This window comes from Cherax quadricarinatus, chromosome 16, assembly GCF_038502225.1.
Source record: "Cherax quadricarinatus isolate ZL_2023a chromosome 16, ASM3850222v1, whole genome shotgun sequence".
Taxonomy (NCBI): Eukaryota; Metazoa; Arthropoda; class Malacostraca; order Decapoda; family Parastacidae; genus Cherax; species Cherax quadricarinatus.
Genome location: NC_091307.1, coordinates 42,727,644 through 42,755,588, shown reverse-complemented (window position 1 = coordinate 42,755,588; position 27,945 = coordinate 42,727,644).

Genomic DNA, 27,945 nt, shown 5'->3' with positions numbered 1-27,945 from the left:
ACTGATGTGTTATGTACCTAGACCTTCCTAACGTATATTATATTCGTGTTCTTATTATAATTCTTTGCAAGAGGTATATTGATTTCCTACTTAGTTTAACAGAAATTCCAATCCAGCGGATTAACTTCGAGGCCAAGTAAGTGTTTTTTTTTTTTTTTCAGAATATGGGCCAATAAGATACCTTGGTTTCGTTATTTCGTTTTCTAGATAACACTAAAGCTTTGGTCAAGTGTAAGTTTCGTGAAGCCATGAACCTTATGAGATGTTTCCTAGGAACTGTCAACTATTATCGTAAGTTTCTGCCCATCATATCTGTTATCACATTTTTTTTCTTATTCAGTGTATTCTAAAATGACTACTAAAAATCCTTGATTGTTCTGAAACTGCACTAAAACATTTCAACCACGTGAAGTTAATCTATTCTTATGAACCCAAAGCAAAACTTCTTGATACTAATAAAATATTTCGACTGCGTACAGACTGAACGCAATACGCTTCATAACATCCTTTTTCCCTGATTTCTTACTCATTAATAACATTCTACTTCTTACTTTCACTGCAGCTACAAGTAAATAATGATTAGATATATCAGTTGCCCTTCTAAAAACATGAACAGCCAAAAGTCTCCTTATTAACTTTATATTTACTAATACAAATTCTAACAAACTGCTTTCATTATGCCATATATCATATCTTACGTACTTATCCTCTTTTTCTTAAAACATGTATTACCGATTAACAAACCTCTTTCTGTAAAAGTTCAGTAAAAGGCCCCAATATTATTTACTCTTGGCACCCCAAACATGCCTACTACCGCCTCTATAGCTTTTTCTCTCAGATACAACTGACCTTGACCCATATCTTTCTCCTCACTAAAAATCTCCTACCCTTTTAGATTTGTTTCTCTTAGAGCTAAGACATCCACTTTCTTGTCATTTATAACATTCACAATCAACTTTTTCTCATCTGTATAACACCACCGTACATTCAAACATCCCAAATTTAAAATATTCTATATAAATTTAGTAATTTATATAGAAGGGGTTACAAACAAGCTCCCGGGATTTTAATCGTCTTGGAGAAAGATTCTTCTTCACTTCCTCATGGAATAACACTCAGATGTGTTTATTAACAAACCTTCATGTGTAATATAAAATAAGAATATGTTGATGTAGCAATATGTACCTCTCATCTTGCATGTTTGAGATGGAATGAAAATATATTAGCATTCCTAGCACTGCGTAAAACAATTACTGGTTTCCGTTGTACCTCCCTTGAAGGTTCCTTCCTAGTAACTTACTACCTGTTATATACAATGTAAAAACTCTCAATTTGTTTAAAGAGCCAATAGAACACGAGTGACACTGATTATATTTCGAAATAGTTTTTAATCTCACCTGTACAGCTTTGAAGTTTTCAGTGCATCAGAGGATTGTCTCTCTTCATATTTAATTATGTCCTTCGATAATATGTGGAATATGTGCAGGGACTTACGTGTAGACCGACTGCATATAAATATAACAAATTACTACTAACCAACGCAATCTTAATAATTTATTCTGAACAAAATACTAGCAACTTTAAAAGCTTTAAAAATATCTTCATATTACCTAAGGATTTGAATGAAAATATCTGTGATTCGAAATTTCATTGCATCACCAAGACGTTTAAGGGTGGAATCGAGAGCCGCGGTTGGTGCTCCTGGACGGGCCTCATTGTTTCGTCTGTAGGACGATGTTTGCTGGCATTTTATAGTCGTAGATAATTATGAACGACCCGTGAACAGCTCGGGAAGAGACTGGAACATTTCTGGATGCAGCAAGCTCTAAAATTTGGTTGGTGAACTACAGCTGAAATGATTTTTGAGTGAAAGTGAGAGATTTGCTCTCTATATATTGTGGTCCACTGTGTTAAAAATTTTTACACATTACTACTGCTCTAAATAAAAAGAAACATTATTTGTAGTTTATAATAATGTGCATGATTGTTATATCAGCTTTGAAATGGTGAATTTCAGTTTCCATCAAAAACGTATCCCTAACAATTGATAATGACTCCTACAAATTATATGACATTAATTGTTGCTCATCGGTATGTAAATCTGCATATTTTTATAATAATTTGATTCATTTGAAGCACATCAAACAACGATATTATTAAGTGACATTTATAAAAGCTTCAACAGTTATTAATATTTCATGGTGCAAGGAATTTATATTATTATTTATAATTATTATATACAGTCCTTTTTCCCATGACATTTCCTTGGTGGTAACTGGTTTTTAATCAAAGTTAATAATTGTTATAATATAAACTTTCTCCTAATATATCACATTTTTTAGTGGTAATTTTTTGTATTATTTATTAACACATCGACAGTTTCCCACCAAGGCAGGGTGGCCTGAAAAAGAAAAACTTTCATCATTCACTCCGTCACTGTCTTGCCAGAGGCATGCCTACACTACAGTCATAAAACTGCAACATAAACACCCCTCCTTCAGAATACAGACACTGTACTTTCCATCTCCAGGACTCAAGTCCAGTCTGCCAGTTTCCCTGATTCCCTTCATAAATGTTACCTTGCTTACACTCCAACAACACGTCAAGTCCTCAAAACCATTTGTCTCCATTCACTCCTGTCTAACACACTCAAGCACGCTTGCTGGAAGTCCAAGCCCCTCGCACACAAAACCTCCTTTACCCCCTCCCTCCAACCTCTCATAGACCGACCCCTACCCTGCATTCCCTCCACTACAGATTTGTATACTCTCGAAGTATTTCTTCCTCGTTCCTTCCTCTCTACATGTCCAAACCATCTCAATAACCCCTCCTCAGCCCTCTGGACAATAGTTATGGCAATCCCACCACTCCCTCCTAATCTCCAAACTACGGATTCAGTGAATTATATTCACACCGCACATTGCCCACAGACATGACATCTCCATTGCCTCCGGCCTTCTTGTCGGAACGTTCACAACCCATGCCTCACACCCATACAAGAGTGTTGGTATAACTATACTCTCATACATCCCCCCTCTTTGCTTTCATGGATAAAGTTCTTTGTCTCAACAGACCACAGTGCACCTCTCACCTATGAGTCACCTCATCTTTCACTGACCCATCTGCTGACACATCCACTCCCCAATATCTAAACCCATTTACCTCTTCCATACTCTCCCCCTTCAATCTGATATCCAATCTTCTGTTACCTAATTTTTATGTTTTCCTCATCACCTTACTCTTTCCTGTATTCACTTTTAACTTCTTTTACATACCCAACGAAAGTCATGTACCAGCCTCTGCAACTTCTCTTCAGAATCTCCCAAAAGTACAGTGCCATCAGCAAAGAGCAACTGTGATAACTCCCATTATGCGTTAGATTCTTTACCTTTTAACTGCACACCTCTTGCCAACACCCGAGCATTCACTACTCTTACAACTATATAAATATACTGAATAACCATGGTGACATCACACATCCTTGTCTAAGGCCTACTTTTGCTGGGAAATAGTCCCCCTCTCGCCTACATACTCTAACCTGAGCCTCACTATCCTCTTAAAAACTTTTCACCGCTTTCAGTAACCTACCTATTTCATACACCTGCAACATCTGTTATATTGCCCCCCTATCCACCCTATTATATGACTTTTCCAAATCCATAAATGCCATAAAAACTTCTCTACCCTTATCTAAATACTGTTCACTTATGTGTTTCACTGTAAACACTTGGTCTACACACCCCCTACCTTTCCTAAAGCCTCCTTGTTCATCTGCTCTACTGTTCTCCGTCTTACTCATAATTTTATCAATAATAACTCTACCATACAGTTTACCAGGTATACTCAACAGACTTCTTCCCCTATAATTTTTGCACTCTCTTTTGTCCCATTTGACTTTATACAAACGAACTCTGCATCCTCTCTGCCAATCCCTAGGTACCTTACCCTCTTCCATTGATTTATTAAATAAAAACACTAACCACTCCAAATTTATATCCCCACCTGCTTTCAACATTCCTACCTTTATCCCATCAAACCCAGCTGCATTACCCCCTGTCATTCTACTCACTGCCCCACGCAATTTTCCTTTACTCACAACTGGTTCTATCTCACTCCCATAAGATGTTATTCCTCCTTGCCCTATACACGAAATCACAGCTTCCCATCTTCATCAACATTTAACAATTCCTGGAAATATTCTCTCCATCTTCCCGATGGAGGTCCAGCTTGCGCCATTAACTAGTGTATAGCTAATTAATAAAGCAAGGTTAATGGTAATTCTCCATTTCTTCTCCCAGTTTGCTGTTCATCGTAGTTATGCATTCATTTTCTCTATTACCCTCATATGCTTATTTTTTCCCCTCATGGGGGGGTGGATGACATCAGCAAATTGGGTGATAATAGTGTCGTTGAATTCGGGTTGAGGGGGATCGTTTACATGTGTCTCTCCATTTGTCGGTGTAAAAGGCTCTCCCGACTTGCCGTTAAAGATAGGGATGATTCTTCTTTCTAATAAGAAGTTATATGTGAGCCTGAGAAAAGTCGAGTTGTCATCCGGAAGGTCGGCAAGTTTCAATATGAAGCCGTCGTGCCACAAGCTGTCAAAAGCTTTCTATGCATCCCTGGTTGCAATTAGGGCAAGGTTACCCTGTTTCCTCAGACTGTTGGGTTCCTTTGTGGGTCGTGAATCCAAACTGTTTTTCAGTGAAGATGTGATTATACTCCATGTAGTAGTATAATCTGTTGGAAATTATTTTCTCAAGGACTTTACCTGTAACTTCAGGTAAGGAGATAGATTTATCGTTCTCCAGTTATGTTTGTCTTTGTTGGGTTTGCAATGAATTTCATCCTTGTTATCTAAAGTGCTAGAGGAAAGTGTCCAGAGGCCACAATGGCTTTAAAGATATTTACCAGAGACATTTTGCACTTTCGGGGTAAGAACTTTAATGGTTTCACTGTTATACTTGAGAGGCCAGGTACTTTATAACTCATTCTGCCTATCAATTGACTCATCTCTCTGAGTGTGATTGATCTTGTAAGGGGGTGATCATTCTTCAAGGGTAGATGTATCAGTTATTGGTATTGGTTGGAAGTCAGCCCGGTTGTCGTTAACCCACTGGTAATGATTGTTAAATCTTCTACTGTCCTTGTGTTGTGTGATTTGGGTAATCAATTCCCTACTCAACCTTTGCAGTATAGCCCTTGTGGGCTGCCTCGCTTGGTGGGGCTTGATATTTTTGTATGCAGTCCAAAATTTCCCTGGCTGGCTTATGTTACTGATAGATCTTTGATGTATTTAATTCACAACATGCATGAGTGGCCTCTATGATTCTTTCATGGAAGGAGCTGATTACCTCATCAACTGCAGTTGAAGGCTGCTTCTTAAGCGAAACAGTAAGGTCATTACATAGGTAATCCCTGAAGGGGTCAACTCCTAGAGTTTATAGGGTGGGTTTCGGAGGAGTGAGTACTCTAAATGACGATGCCTGTGGTCTGATCCTACGTTTCCAACAGGGGTGACGCTGCAATGGTATAGGTCACAATCTCTGCTCTGCCCCCAGGTGAGGGCCTACGTATGACTTGAAGAATGGACCGTGGAATGATAGATTTCTTGTTGTCATTATATTATGATCTGCTATCGTATAAATCAGGAAGCACAGACCAGATGAATTCGAGTGCCATTGAAGGGGAGCAAACTGAGAGATTTATGCAAGAGAGAGTTAGAGTGCGAGGGTTGAAATAAGTGGGAGTACCAGTATATAAAACAAGGAGGGGAAGAGATGAGAGAAGACCCACTGACGGATCGCCACGAGAGTCACAGTGAGACCCTCCCTAGAGGAAATGATGAGCATTAAAATCTCTTAATAATAGGAGAGGAGTAGGTAGCGAAGAATTTAGAAAAGCCACAACATGATCAGATAGTGGCCGAGAAGGAGAAAGATTGTATTATTGTTGGTAGAATTTCCGACAGTATGTTAGGTAAAAGGACACATGTGCAACTAATGTGACATTTTATTATAGCAACGTTTCGCTCTCCAGGAGCTTTGTCAAGCCGTTACAAACAATACATGGACACAGAGGGTATATATATAGGCTTAGAGTGAGGTGTAATACTAGTGGTAGTAGTAGTAGTAGTAATATTAGTTGCACTAGTATTAGTAATAAAATATGGTAGAACAATCAACAATCAACAAAGAGTCACTCACATGCTAGGCAGAAGGCCCTTTAAAGAAATGGTGAGGACTTGGAAAAATTACGTTAATAAATATTTGTCAAATCAGGTCCAGTTATATTAACATAAAAACCCAACGACTAGAATATTACAAATAACATGTGAGTGGTACCCCATACTTACAGATTAGGTGGGCACAGGACTTGAGACCAGCTATGAGGGCCCCTTGTCAACTCTCACCGAGTGAAACAGGGGAAGGGGGTAGAGATAAAACGATGCCAGACCTTTACTCACCGATTTATTCTGCCACCAGCAATTCATGCGTCCACTCGCTTAATTACCGAACTTTTCCCTCACAGTGAAAATCAATTACAATAAAAGGATTTACAACAGAAATAAATTGAACTGAGTCATTATCTTATCTTACAATAATAGGTACATGAATGCTAACTATGCAAGAAATCACTTCCCTCCCTTTTTGTAGCTTCACTCATTAGATACCTGTTAGCATTCTTCCCGAAGTAACCTGTGTTAGGACGTTCATGCAATTCGTTTCACTCTTTTCTTGCTGTATAGTGAAAGGTGTTGAGTCCTCAGCTCCAACTGTAGGTACTACAAAATTGTGCTCACTCTCCCTAGTACAATATTGGTTTTGGTACCTAACCTTCATTCTGTCTTCAACATTCAGTGTAGCCAGTTGTTGTTAATCATCCTGGCCTACATGTCTTCTCTTGAACCCAGATCCAGGATGAATCTCTGCATATTGTTCTGGGAGATTTCTAGTCTGTTTCATTTCTTTTTAAACCAGAGTACCGTAAAGAACAAGAATAATCTACATGACATTGCATTAGAGTTAGACACGGGGTCCTGCAAGCTTTATAGTAGCTAGACACTGTGCCTGCCCATAGAGAAATTTTAGCTTGGCACTTTTTTTTTTACTGCACTGTGCTCAGTATCAATTCTCCTAACAGGCTTGCGTCAAAGGGAATTCTAGATATTTCTCTGAAGATACTATAGCGATGGTTCCCTTTTACTTGTCCTTTTCAGGAAGCTTGGCTTTTGTTTTGCCGAGGAGTAGCGACAGTTCGTTGTCTACTAAGTATTAACTGCAAGACTCTATTCAGTAATAGTACATTAGCTGTATCTTGTGGGTCTTTGCCTGAGACTAACAGAGCACCGACGTCTGCATATAACAAAATCTTACACTGGACACTGATGTCATTTACAATATAAAAATAGTAAGGGACACAGAATACTATCTTGGGGATCTCCATATGCAATCTGCAGGGGTTCTGATTCTGTATTATTTATATTGACAATTTGTTTCTGGTTGCTTAGGTAGGACTTAAACCAGTGTATAGAACATATTGTTAACTGTATCGAATGCCTTTTGCAGGTCTAGGGCCATCATACCTGCAAGATTTCTTAACGATATTTGAGTTGTCACGTAGTTGATGAGACGAATTAAGGAGGTATCGGTCGAGTTGGATCTCCTGAAACCTAAGTAGTAACTACAGAGAATGTTTTCGTCATTAAGATACTTAATTACTTCACAATACCCTGCTTTCTCTACAATATTGAACATCAGGCTGAGTATACTAACAGGGGTTCAAGGAATCTGACTCACTTTTCCTTGCTCCTTTGCAGTTATGTATCAGGTGATATTGAGTGTAGGCCTATGGTTATTTATTGCTCTAAGACTCCTAGGTGAAGATAAAACCACCTTACCAGTCAGCATGGATGACTGAGGAATCATGTATTCACTGGTTTAAACATCACTTTATTCCTGAAATTACATTTTACCCTCAGAGCAAAACCCATGCACTGAAGTTTCTCTCCACATTTCCTTACTCATCCAGAAACTTTGTTTGATGTGCACCCACATGTAATTTGAATTTATACGTCCAAATACAACATCTATAATACAACCACTGGATCGTGGAGTAATTATTCTATTTATGCGTAACTACGCATGAAAACTGATGAGAAAACTTGTTGCGTCAGTGGACACTGACTCTGACCTTGCAGAGCCAAATTTAATACATAAATATATAGCATTACAGATTCCGTTAGATATTAGAAGTGCGTGAAATTAAGTGCCTCAGTCAAGCATAGTGTGGTGAATTCTTTCACTGGTTTTTCCTTACTTGAGAGTCAGCTGCAGGAACAGTTCAGTTGGCAAGGGGATTACAAGGTGATGGCTTTGAAGATTTCCAGGAAGATTATATGAATGAACTCTTAGAAGATGATGGCTAAGACACAAGTCCAGAGGAAATGCTGGCCGAGTTTAATGAATAGACACAAGGGAGGCAGATAACAGAGGAAGAACTTGAAGGAAAACATTTAACATTGCAATAGTTACGTGAGAAGTTCCATATTGTTGCTAAACTAGCAGATTTATTCACTTAAGAGGAGCCTGACAAATCTAGAAGCACCTGTAGAAAGTGCTGCAGCATAAAAGAGACCAGAGACCAGAGACAGAATTTCTCACTTCCCCAGTAAAACCAACGGCTTTAATGGCTGAGTGTCAACAACCCGCCATCATTTACCTCAACCCAGTTGGGCCACAGAATTCCTCTCCACTCTGTTAAGAAACATCAACATAAACCAGCAACCACAATTTAAGTTACGATATATTATTTCTCTAATGAATTTAACAATAAACATTTCGACTACCAGATACAATTACATTAGCATATTTATTTGTTTATATTATGGAAACGTTAAAAAAAAGTTGTTTACCATTTTAGAGTTTCTAAGAAATGTAACCCAATTTTTCCCTTATGTTCTTCAGTTTGTTTTAGACGATTTTTTTGTCTATGATGTTTCTTTCAAGAAAGTAACTACTTTATTAAAAAATATATATAATTGATTTAAAGTAATATTAATGAAATTAAGCTAACCTATTATAAATATAACGGAATTTTACTAAAAAAATCTAATAATTTAAGTAAAGTTTACGAGAGTCTTCTGAGTTAGGTTTAGATAAAAACTATTTTTTTTACATCATTTACAATGAAAAAATATTTTTCTCAATCTGTTTGATTTTTTTTTTTGGGGGGGGGAGATTGTTGCAGAGTTAAGACAAATAAAAATCAATCTACTTATTCATCAAAACTCTCCTTTACTTTTTTGATCTAACTGGACTGTTCTGCTTATTCGCTATGAATAAGCAGCAGCAACTCGAACAACAACAACAACAACACCGACAGGACAGCTATAAGCTGCAAGAAAATTAGGAAATCCATATCCTGCAGCAGCAACATCCTCAGCAGAATAGCACTAACTACAGCAGAATAACACTAAATAGCAGAAAGATCAGCAGCCGAAACAAGAATAGCATCATCATCACCAGCACCAATAACACTAGCAGCAGCATTACCAGCAGCACCTACTCTTGCAACACTGTCGCCTGCAGCCGCAACACCAAAAGCAAAATAACCAGCAAAAGCAGTCGCCATCAGCAGTAATAAAAACATTCACTGGACAATCATCAGCACGAGGAACACTATCAGTACTACCATCAACGTCAGTAGAAGCAACAACATTCACTAGATAATCATCAACAAGTGGAATACAATCTGTACCATCACCTTCAACAGTAGTATCACGAACACAGGTGTAGTCCAGTGGCCTGGACACCTGGTTGTAGCCCAATAACCAAGGTAGAAACGAGGAATGAGGAAAAAGTAGAGGAGAGTAAATATTTACATATTTCCTTCACCAAACAACAAGCTATTATATGTACAATATTTACTCAGGATATGTACAGAAAGGCAATTGTGCAAGCAAGAGACACAGTGAGAGCCATCTTTGACCAGATATGGAGGTAACTTCAGAACTCTGACGGCCTTCCTTGTGATTGGCTGGGTTGAACCAAAGTGCTAGAATAACGAGGGGGCCCCTTTCAGTATACCCTTAGTATCTGGTTCGTTGATCAGGAGGGCATGCCTACAGGGGTGTGTGACATACGCTTAATAAACTGTAACATATTCTTAACACCCCACACTGGGCATCCCTCAATGGCTAGTGTGCCACCATGGCATCAATTGTTAATGGAGCTGCCTTTCATCTCAATCATCCAACTCGGTAGGAAATGCTCAACCCAAAGGAACTTTCAAGTCAGGCACGACTGTAGAGTAAGACAGCAGACAGTAGGGTTCAAGGCACTTGAGAACGGGAGAAAGATGTCCTTTCACTAAAAATGAAAAGAAAATCTTATGGCCATATTTACTCATATTTTATTTTATGGCAATAAAAATTAAAAAAAAAAGTGCTTACTACCCATTTTTCCCAAACATATAAAAATGCATCCCAACAGTTCATGGCCAGGATAGATTATCTGTGGGAAAATTATCTTTGTCGTCATTATGCCGTATACACAAGTTGTTGGGCTGTAGAGTAAACGCAATGCTCATCACATGAGACGAATGTTCATGTTCCTCATGGAGCTGAGGTAGGTCAGAGGATTGTAGTAAATGATGACGGTGACCACATGTGATGTGGTGGACAAGAACTCATCGAAATGTCCCAGGGCAAGAGCTTACCTTTCATTAATAGAAGAGGCCAATTAATAGGCATGGTATTTTGCTGAATAGTATGTCATGGGTTGCAGACATCCCTCATCAGATGCTTGCAAAAACGCTGCTCCCACTTCAGATTCACATGCATCAATCTGGGAACAACAGTATGGGAGCTGCACATAAGAAAAATTTGATGCATTCGAAAGCTTCTTAACAACTAGAAGTCTGTGTAAATAAACTTTTGGGACTGGTAAGAAACGTTAGGAGGGCACCCACATCTGCAAATTTTCTGTAGAACCTAAGAATCTTTGCAGAGACTTCATATCCTGAGGAACAGGATAATTAAGCAAATCTAGGTGCCATTTTGCCACTATCCGCTTTATGACATAAGAAAGTTGCAGAAGATTGGAAAAATGATGACTTTTTAAGATTTACAGTAATTTGAAATGTCCTGAACCTATCAAAGAGATATTCAAGACAGATGTTGATTCCATGTATCAGAAACTACATTTGTATCATCCAGGTAAGTCGCTGTGTTTTCAAGTTCTTTGACAGCATGAAGGCTCACTTTTTTAAATGATGCAGAAGAGTTCCTCATTCTAAATGGGATCACAATAAATTGATATTAAACTCCTGGAATTATGAAGGCAGAAACTTCCTTCTCTCCTGTACTTTGACCTCATTTACCTTACAGTAGTCTGTACACATCCAGATTCCTCCATCATGCTTTTCAACAAGGATGCACAGCAAAGCCCATGGGCAGAACGACTCCATGTTCTAGCAGAAACGCTACGTCCTGTTGAAGTAGCTTCTGATTTTCATAATTAGCTCTGCAGGGAGAAAGTTTAATATGTTTAGCGGTTAAAGAGGAGTCTCTCTGTTGCTGTTCTCGAATGGACAGTCCCTCGGGCATAAAAACAGAAACATCTGTGGTAATCCTGCTACTCCAGAAAACAAAGACTTGATCAAAGATTTTCACTAGATTTATGAAATTCTGGCCAGTTTTCCTCAAAAAAAAATTGTCTAGCCCTAAATTGCGGTCCTCAAAGGTAAGGTCAGCATTAGTTTTACACATTCCTTTGGACATTGCACGAATTATTGCCAACATTGGAGGAGAGTCTTCAGTGACAACAGTTGGCTTGGGACAGAATATAGTATTTAGAACATTGTTGCGAAGCAACAATGAACCACACCTACAGTTAAATACCCTATGTAATACTGGCTTTCAATGAATATTCTATGCTGAATAACAGAAAACGCAGCTCCCCCATATGTTTCTAATAACACAAAAGAGTTTAATGAGGTCTCCTCTGCAATTGGAAGTGCTCGCCCTTGTGTCTCTATGTTACCAGGCTTACCGCAGTAGAGACAGGTGATGGGTTCAGGAATCTTGTCTCTTGCTCCTTGCTGGTTTTGAAGAAAGCATCGTTTTTCAATTCCTGCTTCCACCTTCTGATGAAATTCAGTGGCCCATCCACGATAATTTCCTTCCAAAAAAGACTGCTGGAAAGGAAATTTAAGAGACCTTTTGAACAAGGAGCAGTGGGCTTCAAATGTGTCAGTAAGTCTAGCTGCCTCCACAGCAGTTGCCACTAATTGGATTTCTAACAGCATCCGAACCTCTGGTTCAACTGACTCAAGAAGATTGTCAATGAGGACCATTTGCACTAGCCCACTGAAATTCGAGACACCAGTCAAACCTTAATTTGTTGCGTATACACTCACGAAGCTATGCAGCAGCATTGCTGTAGAGATAGACTGGTACAATCATCAACCGCCTAACATGGGTCAGTGGCAAAAGGCACCAGAACAATAACAAAATGCAAATTTTGAAGTATGCTTAATGCAACACGAAACAATAGCACACAAGTATTTTGGAAGCTTGTAATGAAATACCATAGGCAGGCTGGTAGACACTATACAGAAACAAAGACTTCAGGACAGGCACTCCATATTACGAAAACAGGTGTAGTCTAGTGGCCTGCACACCTGGCTGTAGCAGGTTAACCAAGGTAGTAACGAGGAATGAGCAAAACGCAATGGAGAGTAAATACTTATATATTTCCTTCACCTAACAGCAAGCTATGATATGTACAATATTTAGAGAGAATGTGAACAGAAAGGCAGTTCTGCAAGCAAGAGACAAGGTGAGAACCGTCTTCGACCAGAATTAGATGTAAGTTTACCAAGGTTCATTCAAGAGTGTCCAATATTGCTTCAGAACTTTATCGGGCTTTCTTGTGATTGGCTGGTTGAACCAAGGTGTTAGCACAACGAAGGGACCCGACTCATTATACTCATAGCATCTGGTTCGCTGGTCTGGAGGGCATGCTTTTATGGGTTGCGAAATATGCCGAATAAATTAAAAAGTACTCTTAATATGAAACGAATAGTAATAACATTTACTGGACCATCATCAGCAGAGTGAGCACTTTCAATAACATCACCATCTGCATGAACGCTATCATTACCATCACCATCAACAGTAGCAACAACGTTCACTAGACCATCATCAGTACCATCGCCATCAACACTAGTAACAACATTCACATAACCATCATCAGCAAGAGAAAAGCTATCAGTACCATCACCATCAAGAGTAATAACATTCACTGGACCCTCATCATCAGAAGGAACACAGCCAGTACCATCACCATCTGCATGAGCGCTAACAGTAACATCACCATCAATAGCAATACATCTACCTGCAGAATCATTAGCAGTAATAGCATTAGCAGCAGTATCACTAGTAACAACAACTTTAACAGCACCATTAACAGTAGCAATAAGGCTAACACCATCACTAGCAGCAGCAGCATCAAAAACATTACCAGCATTATCCTCAACAGCATCAACACTAGCAGCTCTATCAACAGGAAGAATATCACTTAAACAACATCAGCAGCAGCATCAACACTATCAGCAACAATACTAACAGCATTAATAGAAGCAACAAATCTAACATCACTATCACCAGCAACAACAAGTCTAGCATAACTATCATCAGCAACAACACTAACAACAACACCACCAGCAACAACGCTAACACCACTACCACCAGCAACAACACTAACAGTACCACTACCAGCAACAGCACTAACAGTACCACCACAAGCAACAACAGTAACAACACCACAACCAGCAACAACATTAACAATACAATCACCAGCAGCAGCACTAACAGTACCACCACAAGCAACAACACTAACTACACCACCAGCAACAACACAAACAGTACTACTACCAGCAACAACACTAACAGTACCACAAGATCTGCCATAACATAAACTGTTAAAGCACATGAAAGATATGTAACCTTACCTCGTTCATGGTTTCTGTTAGAGCTATGATGCCTGGTGAGGCCTCTCCTCCCACTTATTTGTTATTCCATCAGTGTTGGTGTACGATACCTTCAGTTTCCTCTCTGACACTGTATTCTGGGGAGTTTTGTGGGGCTGGGGAAGTTGGGGAATTGGCAGGGTGCTGTGCAATTCTTCTGCATTGTGTGGGGTGGGGGCTGTGTGTGTGGAGTGTGGTTTGTATTGGGATAGTGTGTTTGGCTGCAGGGTTCTAAGGATGGTTCTATGGGTGTTTGTGCTTGTTGCTCCGCTCTACTCTGGTTGTCCTCTACTAACTCTAGGCTCGTCTCTCTGTCTTGCCCCTTTCGTCTTTGTTCTCTATTGCTCTGTTCTCGTTCTCTCGTGGTCTAAGAGCACCCTCCACTATTTCACTGCTTCCTTTAGCCCTGGTTTCTCCAGGAGAATCATGTTCTGCACCATCTCTGCCTTGAAAATCAGTCTGACTAGGCGAGTACCCCCCTATTCTCTGATTTTTTTTTAGCTAAGTTATGTCCTCCTCTCCTGTTTGATGATGTTTTCAATTTCTTTGCACTCCTGAAGCTCATGAATGAAGACTGACCTCTCCCTATCTTCCTCCTATTTGGCAGGATTAAATTCGAGAAGCCAGGTCTCTTTGAAGTCCTGCCTGGTCCTCATCTGATTTAATTCTCCTCATTAACTTCACATCATCTGCAAACAGGGACACTTCTGAGTCTAACCCTTCCATCATGTCCTTCACATATACCAAAAATAGCACTGGTCCTAGGACCGACCCCTGTGGGACCCCGCTCGTCACAGGTGCCCACTGTGATACATCATTACGTACCATGACTCGTTGTTGCCTCCCTGTCAGGTATTCTCTGATCCATTGCAGTGCCGTTCCTGTTATATGCGCCTGATGCTCTAGCTTCTGCACTAATCTCTTGTAAGGAATTGTGTCAAAGGCCTTCTTGCAGTCCAAGAAGATGCAATCAACCCACCCCTCTCTCTCGTGTCTTACTTCTGTTATTTTATCATAAAACTCCAGAAGGTTTGTGACACAGGATTTGCCTTCCATGAATCCGTGCTGGTTGGCATTTATATTCTTGTTCCGTTCCAGGTGCTCCACCACTCTCCTCCTGATAATCTTCTCCATAACTTTGCATACTATACACGTCAATGACACAGGTCTATAGTTTAGTGCCTCTTTTTTGTCTCCTTTTTTAAAAATGGGAACTACATTTGCCGTCTTCCATACCTCAGGTAGTTGCCCAGTTTCCAGGAACGTGTTGAAGATTGTGGTAAGTGGCACGCACAACATATCTGCTCCCTCTCTAAGGATCCACAGGGAGATGTTGTCCGGTCCCATTGCCTTTGAGGTATCGATGTCCCTTAGCAGTTTCTTCACCTCCTCCTCATCTGTATGTATGTCGTCCAACACTTGTTGGTGTATTCCTTGCTGGTGTCCCCATCTGATCTGTCCCCCCAGAGTCCTTCCTGTCTCTACTGTAAATACTTCCTTAAATCTCGTGTTGAGCTCCTCACATACCTCTTGATCGTTTCTTGTGAGTTCTCCACCTTCTTTCCTCAGCCTTATCACCTGGTCCTTGACTGTTGTCTTCCTCCTAATGTGGCTACACAGCAGTTTCGGGTCAGATTTGACTTTCGATGCTATGTCGTTTTCATACTGTCGCTGGGCCTCCCTCCTTATCTGTGCATACTCGTTTCTGGCTCTTCTACTAATCTCCTTGTTTTCCTGGGTCCTATGCCTCCTGTACCTTTTCCATTCTCTGATGCACTTAGTTTTTGCCTCCCTACACCTTCGGGTAAACCAAGGACTCGTTTTGGTCTTCCTATTATTTCTGTTTCCCTTGGGAACAAACCTTTCCTCTGCCTCCTTGCACTTTGTTGCCACATATTCCATCATCTCGTTTACTGATTTTCCTACCATTTCTCTGTCCCACTGAACCTCCTGCAGGAAGTTTCTCATACCTGTGTAGTCCCTCCTTTTATAGTTTGGCCTGTCCCCTTCAGTTCCTGTTACCTTCTCCACTTATAACTCTACTATATAATCAAAACTCAGAACCAGGTGATCGCTAGCTCCAAGGGGCCTCTCGTAAGTGGTGCCCTCAATGTCTGAACTGCTCAGGGTGAACACAAGATCCAGTCTTGCTGGCTCATCCTCCCCTCTCTCTCTGGTTGTGTCCCTGACATGTTGATGCATGAGGTTTTCAAGTACCACATCCATCATCTTGGCTCTCCATGTTTCGGGACCCCCATGTGGCTCCAGGTTTTCCCAGTCGATCTCCCTGTAGTTGAAATCGCCCATTACCAGTAAGTTTGTTCTGCTCGAGTGAGCTCTTCTTGCCACCTCAGCCAGTGTGTCCACCATCACCCTGTTGTTTTCTTCGTACTCCTCTCTTGGCCTCCTGCAGTTCTGTGGTGGGTTATACATCACTCCAATGACTACTTTATGTTCTCCGGACTGAATTGTGTGTGTGTGTGTGTGTGTGTGTGTGTGTGTGTGTGTGTGTGTGTGTGTGTGTGTGTGTGTGCGTACGCGCGCGCTTCTCATGTTACATGCTGTGCTCTTCTGATCCGATGCTGACCCAACAACCTCCTACTAGCTTGTACCTTCTACTCTTATCCTTATTCCTAGAGAATCTAGTCTAATAGACACCTGTTTTCAATAACCAGTTACTGATTGTCTATTCTTTACTGGTAGTCTATTCTTTTTCATACTAAGTAATAATGGGTCATTTACTCACTGCTGGAGGTACCTGGAACCCACATCTGACTCCCCAAATAGCACATCAGTGAATACTTGCAAAGAAGCCTCTAGATTATCCAACTAAGCCTGCTGCCTTCGTCTTCTACTAATATCACTTTCATGATGTCTTATTAAATTGTGACTCTCACCACCTTTTTCTGAATAACAGCGCCTAGTAATTCACTTCAGGGGGGGTTCACCGACACTGACGCATTCAATGATCCCTGAAATATCCTTGGGAAGGCCACAAAAACACTGAAGTACACTGATCACTTGAGTTGACGTTACACCTGCGGCGCCGCGTGAGTGCGTGTACTCACCTATTTGTGGTTGCAGGGGTCGATTCATAGCTCCTGACCCCAAGGACTCGTTTTGGTCTTCCTGTTATTTCTGTTTCCCTTGGGAACAAACCTTTCCTCTGCCTCCTTGCACTTTGTTGCCACATATTCCATCATCTCGTTTACTGATTTTCCTACCATTTCTCTGTCCCACTGAACCTCCTGCAGGAAGTTTCTCATACCTGTGTAGTCCCCCCTTTTATAGTTTGGCCTGTCCCCTTCAGTTCCTGTTACCTTCTCCACTTGTAACTCTACTATATAATTAAAACTCAAAACCATGTGATCGCTAGCTCCAAGGGGCCTCTCGTATGTGATGTCCTCAATGTCCGAACTGCTCAGGGTGAACACAAGATCCAGTCTTGCTGGCTCATCCTCCCCTCTCTCTCTGGTTGTGTCCCTGACATGTTGATGCATGAGCTTTTGTGTGTGTGTGTGTGTGTGTGTGTGTGTGTGTGTGTGTGTGTGTGTGTGTGTGTGTGTGTGTGTGTGTGTGTGCTCAGCTGTGGTAATGTGATAGGTAACAATAATCAATTTGTTCCCTTGCTATGATATCCATGGACGAAGTAAAGTTACACATATTTGATGTCCATTAACAGTTTATATAAAGGCGGATCTTTTGATCTCAAAGGTGTTAGATGATTTAATTCTGGTGAGGGTAGGGACTCAGTCCCCGTAAAGGTTACGGAAGATATAAGACACCAGGTGTGCTCACAACAGTGGTGTGTATCTCTCTTAATGCTGACTGGAAGGCGAATCTTCGGATTTGAAATATGTTATATAATTAGCGAATTCCAGATAGGCGTTGCCGAGATGCCATTAGGGGAAATTGTTGTCTGTGTATCTCATTGTTATAACAGCACGACCGTGTCTGTGGCTTCAAGTGAAAGTACTGAACTGCGCCCAAGGGGATGTGGTAAATGCATAGAAATGTAAATGAAACTTTGAGTGTGGAAGAGAGGCTTGTGTTTGTTGAGTCCGTGGGAGAAGTGTGTGTTATGTCGAGGAACTCTGGGTGAAGTGTGTATAAATGCGTTTGAGTATGTGGGGTTTTGTATATAAATTTATGTTGTAATTTTGGGTGTAAATGCTATTTGTTAGTGAAAATATGTAAAGATTGGCGATTGATTATGTAAATTTTGTGTTTGAGAATGGTTACTGAATGTGTAAATTTGGTGACTGAGAATGGTAATTGGGTAAATTTAGTGTTCACTTCGTGTTTTTTTTTCGTGTGGATGTTGTAATACAAAAAAAACCTTCCCATAAGAGAGAGAAGCTTATGACGACGTTTCGGTCTGATTGGACATTTACAAAGTCACAAAGTCCAAGTCGGACCGAAACTTCTTGGTAAACTCTCTCCTATGTGAAAGTTATTTGTGTAATGTTCCAATCACGGTATTTTTTGGTGTGAGTGTGATTTATTAGTGAAAACTTTGTAAAGTTTGACATTACTGTTGTAATTTTAGATGTGAATATGATTGGATAGTCAAAATGTGTGATGATTGGTGAATATGTAAATTTTTGTATCGGGTGTTTGTAATTTGTAGTTTTTGGTGATTGAGTTTTATACATTCAGAAAAACTGTGTGACGAATGCTAATAGAGAAGGACAAAGACTTAACTAGAACGTGTTGTAAAATGTATTCTAGTAATTATTAGTAAAATATTGCAATGTTTTATTTACCACAATAAAGCTTGCATGATTTTAAATATGCTTATCTCTATACTCGTCTCACTTAAAGACCAGGAGCTATACCTTAAGATCCAACCAGTGGTCAGGTTATTAATATGTACCTTATACCACTGTATGGTTACGTTTTGTAACATACACAGTTACACATGCTTACCTCATCCTTGGAGACCACGAGTTGCGTCTTAAGATCCACACCAGTGATCAGGTCTTGTAACCCAAGTGGAATAAGGTTGAAGCCGCGAGAGTATAACATTATAAGGACAAAACTACCTACATTACATTCACAAGGGAACCATAGAGTGATGTACCTTTTTCTATGAGTTGACCGTAGCAGGATGTAAAGGGAACACACCATAACAGGATGTATCTTTTCTAGGGGCGAGACCATAGTTGAATGTATCTTTTCTAGGGGGAGATCATAGTTGAATGTATCTTTTCTAGGGGGAGACCATAGTCGAATGTATCTTTTCTAGGGGGAGACCATAGCTGAATGTATCTTTTCTAGGGGGAGACAATAGTTGAATGTATCTTTTCTAGCGGGAGACCATAGTTGAATGTATCTTTCCTAGGGGGAGACCATAGTCGAATGTATCTTTTCTAGCGGGAGACCATAGTTGAATGTATCTTTTCTAGGGGGAGACCATAGTTGAATGTATCTTTTCTAGGGGGGAGACCATAGTTGAATGTATCTTTTCTAGGGGGAGATCATAGTTGAATGTATCTTTTCTAGGGGGAGACCATAGTTGAATGTATCTTTCCTAGGGGGAGACCATAGTCGAATGTATCTTTTCTAGCGGGAGACCATAGTTGAATGTATCTTTTCTAGGGGGAGACCATAGTTGAATGTATCTTTTCTAGGGGGGAGACCATAGTTGAATGTATCTTTTCTAGGGGGAGATCATAGTTGAATGTATCTTTTCTAGGGGGAGAGCATAGTTGAATGTATCTTTTCTAGGGGGAGAGCATAGTTGAATGTATCTTTTCTAGGGGGAGATCATAGTTGAATGTATCTTTTCTAGGGGGAGACCATAGTTGAATGTATCTTTTCTAGGGGGAGATCATAGTTGAATGTATCTTTTCTAGGGGGAGAGCATAGTTGAATGTATCTTTTCTAGGGGGAGACCATAGTTGAATGTATCTTTTCTAGGGGGGAGACCATAGTTGAATGTATCTTTTCTAGGGGGAGACCAAAATGAGATGTGCCTTTCTAAACGTCTTGATCCGAAGAAACAGAGTGAAGATAAACTCTGGGGAAAATGAAACCGAAATTTCATCCCCTGAAATTATAAGTCTTAGAAAAAAAATTGATCTTAGGAAACAAATTGATCCGAGGAATTGGAGAGATTGTAGTTTGATAGAACATGAGAGGTTCTATAAAGGAAACTCGAGCTAGAGAAACCATAACACACATTTTAAAAATTCTAGTGAGATCGGAAAGATTTCGTGTAACATCTGGAAATAATTGGTTGAGAAATCTGTGTGAGGTGCTGTGCCCTTGATCCCTTAAACCAATCCACAGATCCTGAAGTAAAATACATAGCTACTTATGATTCTTGGAATGTCAATGATTCTTCTCAAATGTTGTCACAAGATTCAGTGTCGTTGTTAAAAACTCTAACCAGATGGTTGCCTTGTAAGACTTGGCTATGGTGGGGCCCTTGGGAGCAAATATTTCATTGTTGATATTAATCTGATCGCTCCTGCATGATTTTCTTCTGTATTATCTTGCTGATTTGTGTACTCACTTTGAGGACATCGTGGGAGGCTTGAATTTTACTTCTGTGACATGTGTTGTTTCCCACAGTAAGACAGGCAGACAATATTATGACTTCTTGGGAATTTGTTGATTACTCTGATGAAATGTCGCTGGGGACGTGTCCCGTCTAAGTGAGTGGAACAGACAGGTAGTCATTGCCAAATAGAAGAAAGCTGTGCTATGCACTAGTGGTTCGTAAGATATCACTAACATTTCTCAAATGGTCAACGACTTTCTCACCGGCCTGAGTGGGAATTTGTTTGGTTGTGAGGCTGAATGTGATATATGTCAATCTGATTCCTTCTCCGTGATTATTTATTTAGTTGAAGACTGAATGTATGGAATCTTTATTTCCTCTGACTGTACAGTCTACAGTTCGTCTCCGTTCTCTATTCCAGAAACACTGACCAGTGGAATTTGGGACTGAACAGACCCATCAAAGAAAAAATATGGCACATGTTTACGCCCGTTAGGTACCTATATGAAGATCATTTCTGTAAAATGTACGAGTATACGTACTTATTTTATATATATTTATTAATACTTGTCGGTCTCAGATATTCGAAGTAGTAATATTCCCAGGTTTGTCACTATTTACATTTTTCTGTGTTCTATGTAAAATACCTTTTAACGATATTTAGTACAAAATTTAATCTTTAGAGTGAGAGTTACTTGTAGCACAGAGATGAAAGTGTATTGTGCATGTACATTCCCTGTTCAGCAGTCTGAGTACTTGTAAATAATGTAGGGAATATGCAGAATTTCTTATCCCATTCTAACCTTAGGGAAATGTAGGTCAACGTCATTGTTCTGCACTAACAAACACTACTTGAAGTCACATTTGTATACCGAATATGTCATGACCAGAGATGTTTTACTGATGTTGTATAATGTGTAATACATAAGACATTACATTAAGTAAGAGAAGTCGAGGAAGAAAATATCTGCACATTTACACCTCTACTCATAAAACCTCTGCTTGAATTTTAATCTCCCTGCAAAGTTTATGACTGGATTGTCTGTTCACTTTAATATAATTATAAATAATATTTGTGTAATTCTAGGGTTTGTTTATCAGGCATATTATTATTCTTAATTATTATTGTTCTTCAAAAATTTACTGACGTATTTTCATATGACATTAACATGTTTAATAGACTGGAATGTTAGTCAAGGATTTTCATTTCAAATAAACTGTAAACATTCTGTTAAATTTTCTCTCTAACTTGCAGTTTGTAAATTAGACACATGTGCAACTCTTGGATATCTTTACTGAGGAAACGTTTCGCCACACAGTGGCTTCAATAAAGATACCCAATAAAGATACCCAAGAGCTGCACATGTGTCTAATTTATCAACGTGTCGGTTCTGTGAACCATTCATCTACAATCCTGTCAGACACTGCAACTTCTTGGGATCTTAATACTTGGGAATTCTTCGCTTGGGCACGACCTACTTCCACACTGAACAACTGTGAGACCACCTACGACTGCTGCACCTCTCCTGCCTACGGTTTATAAGCTCCTTCTCCGCACACATGCAGTATTCTATTCAAGATTTATGGACTGACCACATCGACTCAAGGTCGAGGGACTGATTACCTCAATCTCTTCCTGTTCTTCAAGTTTCTCCTGTGTATGGACTGATGAAGCCACTGTGTGGTGAAACGTTTCCTCAATAAAGATACCCAAGAGTTGCACATGTGTCTAATTTATCAACGTGTCGGTTCTCTGAACCATTCATTTACAAACATACAGTTTAGAGAGTAAGTTCAAATTACAATTATGTGAATATTAATTTGCTTTCACAGTACAATACAGATAATGTTTCTTGTTCTACTCGCACTTGGTTGAAAGATGATAACACTGGTCTGAATGACTTTTTTATTTATTATATGGTACATTGTTCGGTATATATATATATATATATATATATATATATATATATATATATATATATATATATATATATATTCCATGGGGAAGTGGAACAGAATTCTTCCTCCGTAAGCCATGCGTGTTGTAAGAGGCGACTAAAATGCCGGGAGCAAGGGGTTAGTAACCCCTTCTCATGTATAATTTACTAAATTTAAAAAAGAGAAACTTTTGTTTTTCTTTTTGGGCCACCCTGCCTCGGTGGGATACGGCCGGTTTGTTGAAAAATTATATATATATATATATATATATATATATATATATATATATATATATATATATATATATATATATATATATATATATATATATGGGAATTGACACAGTTACTTTTTGCTGATGATACTGTGCTTATGGGAGATTCTAAAGAAAAATTGCAAAGGTTAGTGGATGAGTTTGAGAATGTGTGTAATGGTAGAAAGTTGAAAGTGAACATAGAAAAGAGTAAGGTGATGAGGGTATCAAATGATTTAGATAAAGAAAAATTGGATATCAAATTGGGGAGGAGGAGTATGGAAGAAGTGAATGTTTTCAGATACTTGGGAGTTGACGTGTCGGCGGATGGATTTATGAAGGATGAGGTTAATCATAGAATTGATGAGGGAAAAAAGGTGAGTGGTGCGTTGAGGTATATGTGGAGTCAAAAAACGTTATCTATGGAGGCAAAGAAGGGAATGTATGAAAGTATAGTAGTACCAACACTCTTATATGGATGTGAAGCTTGGGTGGTAAATGCAGCAGCGAGGAGACGGTTGGAGGCAGTGGAGATGTCCTGTCTAAGGGCAATGTGTGGTGTAAATATTATGCAGAAAATTCGGAGTGTGGAAATTAGGAGAAGGTGTGGAGTTAATAAAAGCATTAGTCAGAGGGCAGAAGAGGGGTTGTTGAGGTGGTTTGGTCATTTAGAGAGAATGGATCAAAGTAGAATGACATGGAAAGCATATAAATCTATAGGGGAAGGAAAGAGGGGTAGGGGTCGTCCTCGAAAGGGTTGGAAAGAGGGGGTAAAGGAGGTTTTGTGGGTGAGGGGCTTGGACTTCCAGCAAGCGTGCATGAGCGTGTTAGATAGGAGTGAATGGAGACGAATGATACTTGGGACCTGACGATCTGTTGGAGTGTGAGCAGGGTAATATTTAGTGAAGGGATTCAGGGAAACCGGTTATTTTCATATAGTCGGACTTGAGTCCTGGAAATGGGAAGTACAATGCCTGCACTTTAAAGGAGGGGTTTGGGATATTGGCAGTTTGGAGGGATATGTTGTGTATCTCTATACGTATATGCTTCTAAACTGTTATATTCTGAGCACCTCTGCAAAAGCAGTGATAATGTGTGAGTGTGGTGAAAGTGTTGAATGATGATGAAAGTATTTTCTTTTTGGGGATTTTCTTTCTTTTTTTGGGTCACCCTGCCTCGGTGGGAGACGGCCGACTTGTTGAAAAAAAAAAAAAAAATAAATATATATATATATATATATATATATATATATATATATATATATATATATATATATATATATATATATATTTATTATATATATATATATATATATATATATTTATTATATATATAAATATATATATATATATATATATATATATATATATATATATATATATATATATATATATATATAAATATATATATATATATATATATATATATATATATATATATATATATATATATATATATAAATATATATATATATATATATATATATAAATATATATATATATATATATATATATATATATATATATAAATATATATATATATATATATATATTATATATATATATATGTATTTATTATACATATATATTTATATATATTATATATATATATATATATAATATATATATATAAATATATAAATATATATATATATAAACATATATATTATATATATATATAAATATATATAAATATACATAAATATATATATATATATAAATATATATAAATATAAATATATATATATTTATATATATATATAAATATATATATATATATATTTTTTTTTTTTTTTTCAACAAACCGGCATATATATATATATATATATATATATATATATATATATATATATATATATATATATATATATATATATATATATATATATATATATATATATATGTAACATATATATATATATAATATATGTGTATAAATATATATATATATATATATATATATATATATATATATATATATATATATACTATATATATATATATATATATATATATATATATATGTATATATATATATATATATATATATATATATATATATGTACACATTTATATATATATATATATATATATATATATATATATATATATATATATATATATATATATATATATATATATATATATATATACATATATTTATATATATATATATATATATATATATATATATACATACATATATATATATATATACACACATATATACATATTATTTTTTATTTTTTTTTATTATCACACCGGCCGATTCCCACCAAGGCAGGGTGGCCCGAAAAAGAAAAACTTTCACCATCATTCACTCCATCACTGTCTTGCCAGAAGGGTGCTTTACACTACAGTTTTTAAACTGCAACATTAACACTCCTCCTTCAGAGTGCAGGCACTGTACTTCCCATCTCCAGGACTCAAGTCCGGCCTGCCGGTTTCCCTGAATCCCTTCATAAATGTTACTTTGCTCACACTCCAACAGCACGTCAAGTATTAAAAACCATTTGTCTCCATTCACTCCTATCAAACACGCTCACGCATGCCTGCTGGAAGTCCAAGCCCCTCGCACACAAAACCTCCTTTACCCCCTCCCTCCAACCCTTCCTAGGCCGACCCCTACCCCGCCTTCCTTCCACTACAGACTGATACACTCTTGAAGTCATTCTGTTTCGCTCCATTCTCTCTACATGTCCGAACCACCTCAACAACCCTTCCTCAGCCCTCTGGACAACAGTTTTGGTAATCCCGCACCTCCTCCTAACTTCCAAACTACGAATTCTCTGCATTATATTCACACCACACATTGCCCTCAGACATGACATCTCCACTGCCTCCAGCCTTCTCCTCGCTGCAACATTCATCACCCACGCTTCACACCCATATAAGAGCGTTGGTAAAACTATACTCTCATACATTCCCCTCTTTGCCTCCAAGGACAAAGTTCTTTGTCTCCACAGACTCCTAAGTGCACCACTCACTCTTTTTCCCTCATCAATTCTATGATTCACCTCATCTTTCATAGACCCATCCGCTGACACGTCCACTCCCAAATATCTGAATACGTTCACCTCCTCCATACTCTCTCCCTCCAATCTGATATTCAATCTTTCATCACCTAATCTTTTTGTTATCCTCATAACCTTACTCTTTCCTGTATTCACCTTTAATTTTCTTCTTTTGCACACCCTACCAAATTCATCCACCAATCTCTGCAACTTCTCTTCAGAATCTCCCAAGAGCACAGTGTCATCAGCAAAGAGCAGCTGTGACAACTCCCACTTTGTGTGTGATTCTTTATCTTTTAACTCCACGCCTCTTGCCAAGACCCTCGCATTTACTTCTCTTACAACCCCATCTATAAATATATTAAACAACCACGGTGACATCACACATCCTTGTCTAAGGCCTACTTTTACTGGGAAAAAATTTCCCTCTTTCCTACATACTCTAACTTGAGCCTCACTATCCTCGTAAAAACTCTTCACTGCTTTCAGTAACCTACCTCCTACACCATACACTTGCAACATCTGCCACATTGCCCCCCTATCCACCCTGTCATACGCCTTTTCCAAATCCATAAATGCCACAAAGACCTCTTTAGCCTTATCTAAATACTGTTCACTTATATGTTTCACTGTAAACACCTGGTCCACACACCCCCTACCTTTCCTAAAGCCTCCTTGTTCATCTGCTATCCTATTCTCCGTCTTACTCTTAATTCTTTCAATTATAACTCTACCATACACTTTACCAGGTACACTCAACAGACTTATCCCCCTATAATTTTTGCACTCTCTTTTATCCCCTTTGCCTTTATACAAAGGAACTATGCATGCTCTCTGCCAATCCCTAGGTACCTTACCCTCTTCCATACATTTATTAAATAATTGCACCAACCACTCCAAAACTATATCCCCACCTGCTTTTAACATTTCTATCTTTATCCCATCAATCCCGGCTGCCTTACCCCCTTTCATTTTACCTACTGCCTCACGAACTTCCCCCACACTCACAACTGGCTCTTCCTCACTCCTACAAGATGTTATTCCTCCTTGCCCTATACACGAAATCACAGCTTCCCTATCTTCATCAACATTTAACAATTCCTCAAAATATTCCTTCCATCTTCCCAATACCTCTAACTCTCCATTTAATAACTCTCCTCTCCTATTTTTAACTGACAAATCCATTTGTTCTCTAGGCTTTCTTAACTTGTTAATCTCACTCCAAAACTTTTTCTTATTTTCAACAAAATTTGTTGATAACATCTCACCCACTCTCTCATTTGCTCTCTTTTTACATTGCTTCACCACTCTCTTAACTTCTCTCTTTTTCTCCATATACTCTTCCCTCCTTGCATCACTTCTACTTTGTAAAAACTTCTCATATGCTAACTTTTTCTCCCTTACTACTCTCTTTACATCATCATTCCACCAATCGCTCCTCTTCCCTCCTGCACCCACTTTCCTGTAACCACAAACTTCTGCTGAACACTCTAACACTACATTTTTAAACCTACCCCATACCTCTTCGACCCCATTGCCTATGCTCTCATTAGCCCATCTATCCTCCAATAGCTGTTTATATCTTACCCTAACTGCCTCCTCTTTTAGTTTATAAACCTTCACCTCTCTCTTCCCTGATGCTTCTATTCTCCTTGTATCCCATCTACCTTTTACTCTCAGTGTAGCTACAACTAGAAAGTGATCTGATATATCTGTGGCCCCTCTATAAACATGTACATCCTGAAGTCTACTCAACAGTCTTTTATCTACCAATACATAATCCAACAAACTACTGTCATTTCGCCCTACATCATATCGTGTATACTTATTTATCCTCTTTTTCTTAAAATATGTATTACCTATAACTAAACCCCTTTCTATACAAAGTTCAATCAAAGGGCTCCCATTATCATTTACACCTGGCACCCCAAACTTACCTACCACACCCTCTCTAAAAGTTTCTCCTACTTTAGCATTCAAGTCCCCTACCACAATTACTCTCTCACTTGGTTCAAAGGCTCCTATACATTCACTTAACATCTCCCAAAATCTCTCTCTCTCCTCTGCATTCCTCTCTTCTCCAGGTGCATACACGCTTATTATGACCCACTTCTCGCATCCAACCTTTACTTTAATCCACATAATTCTTGAATTTACACATTCATATTCTCTTTTCTCCTTCCATAACTGATCATTTAA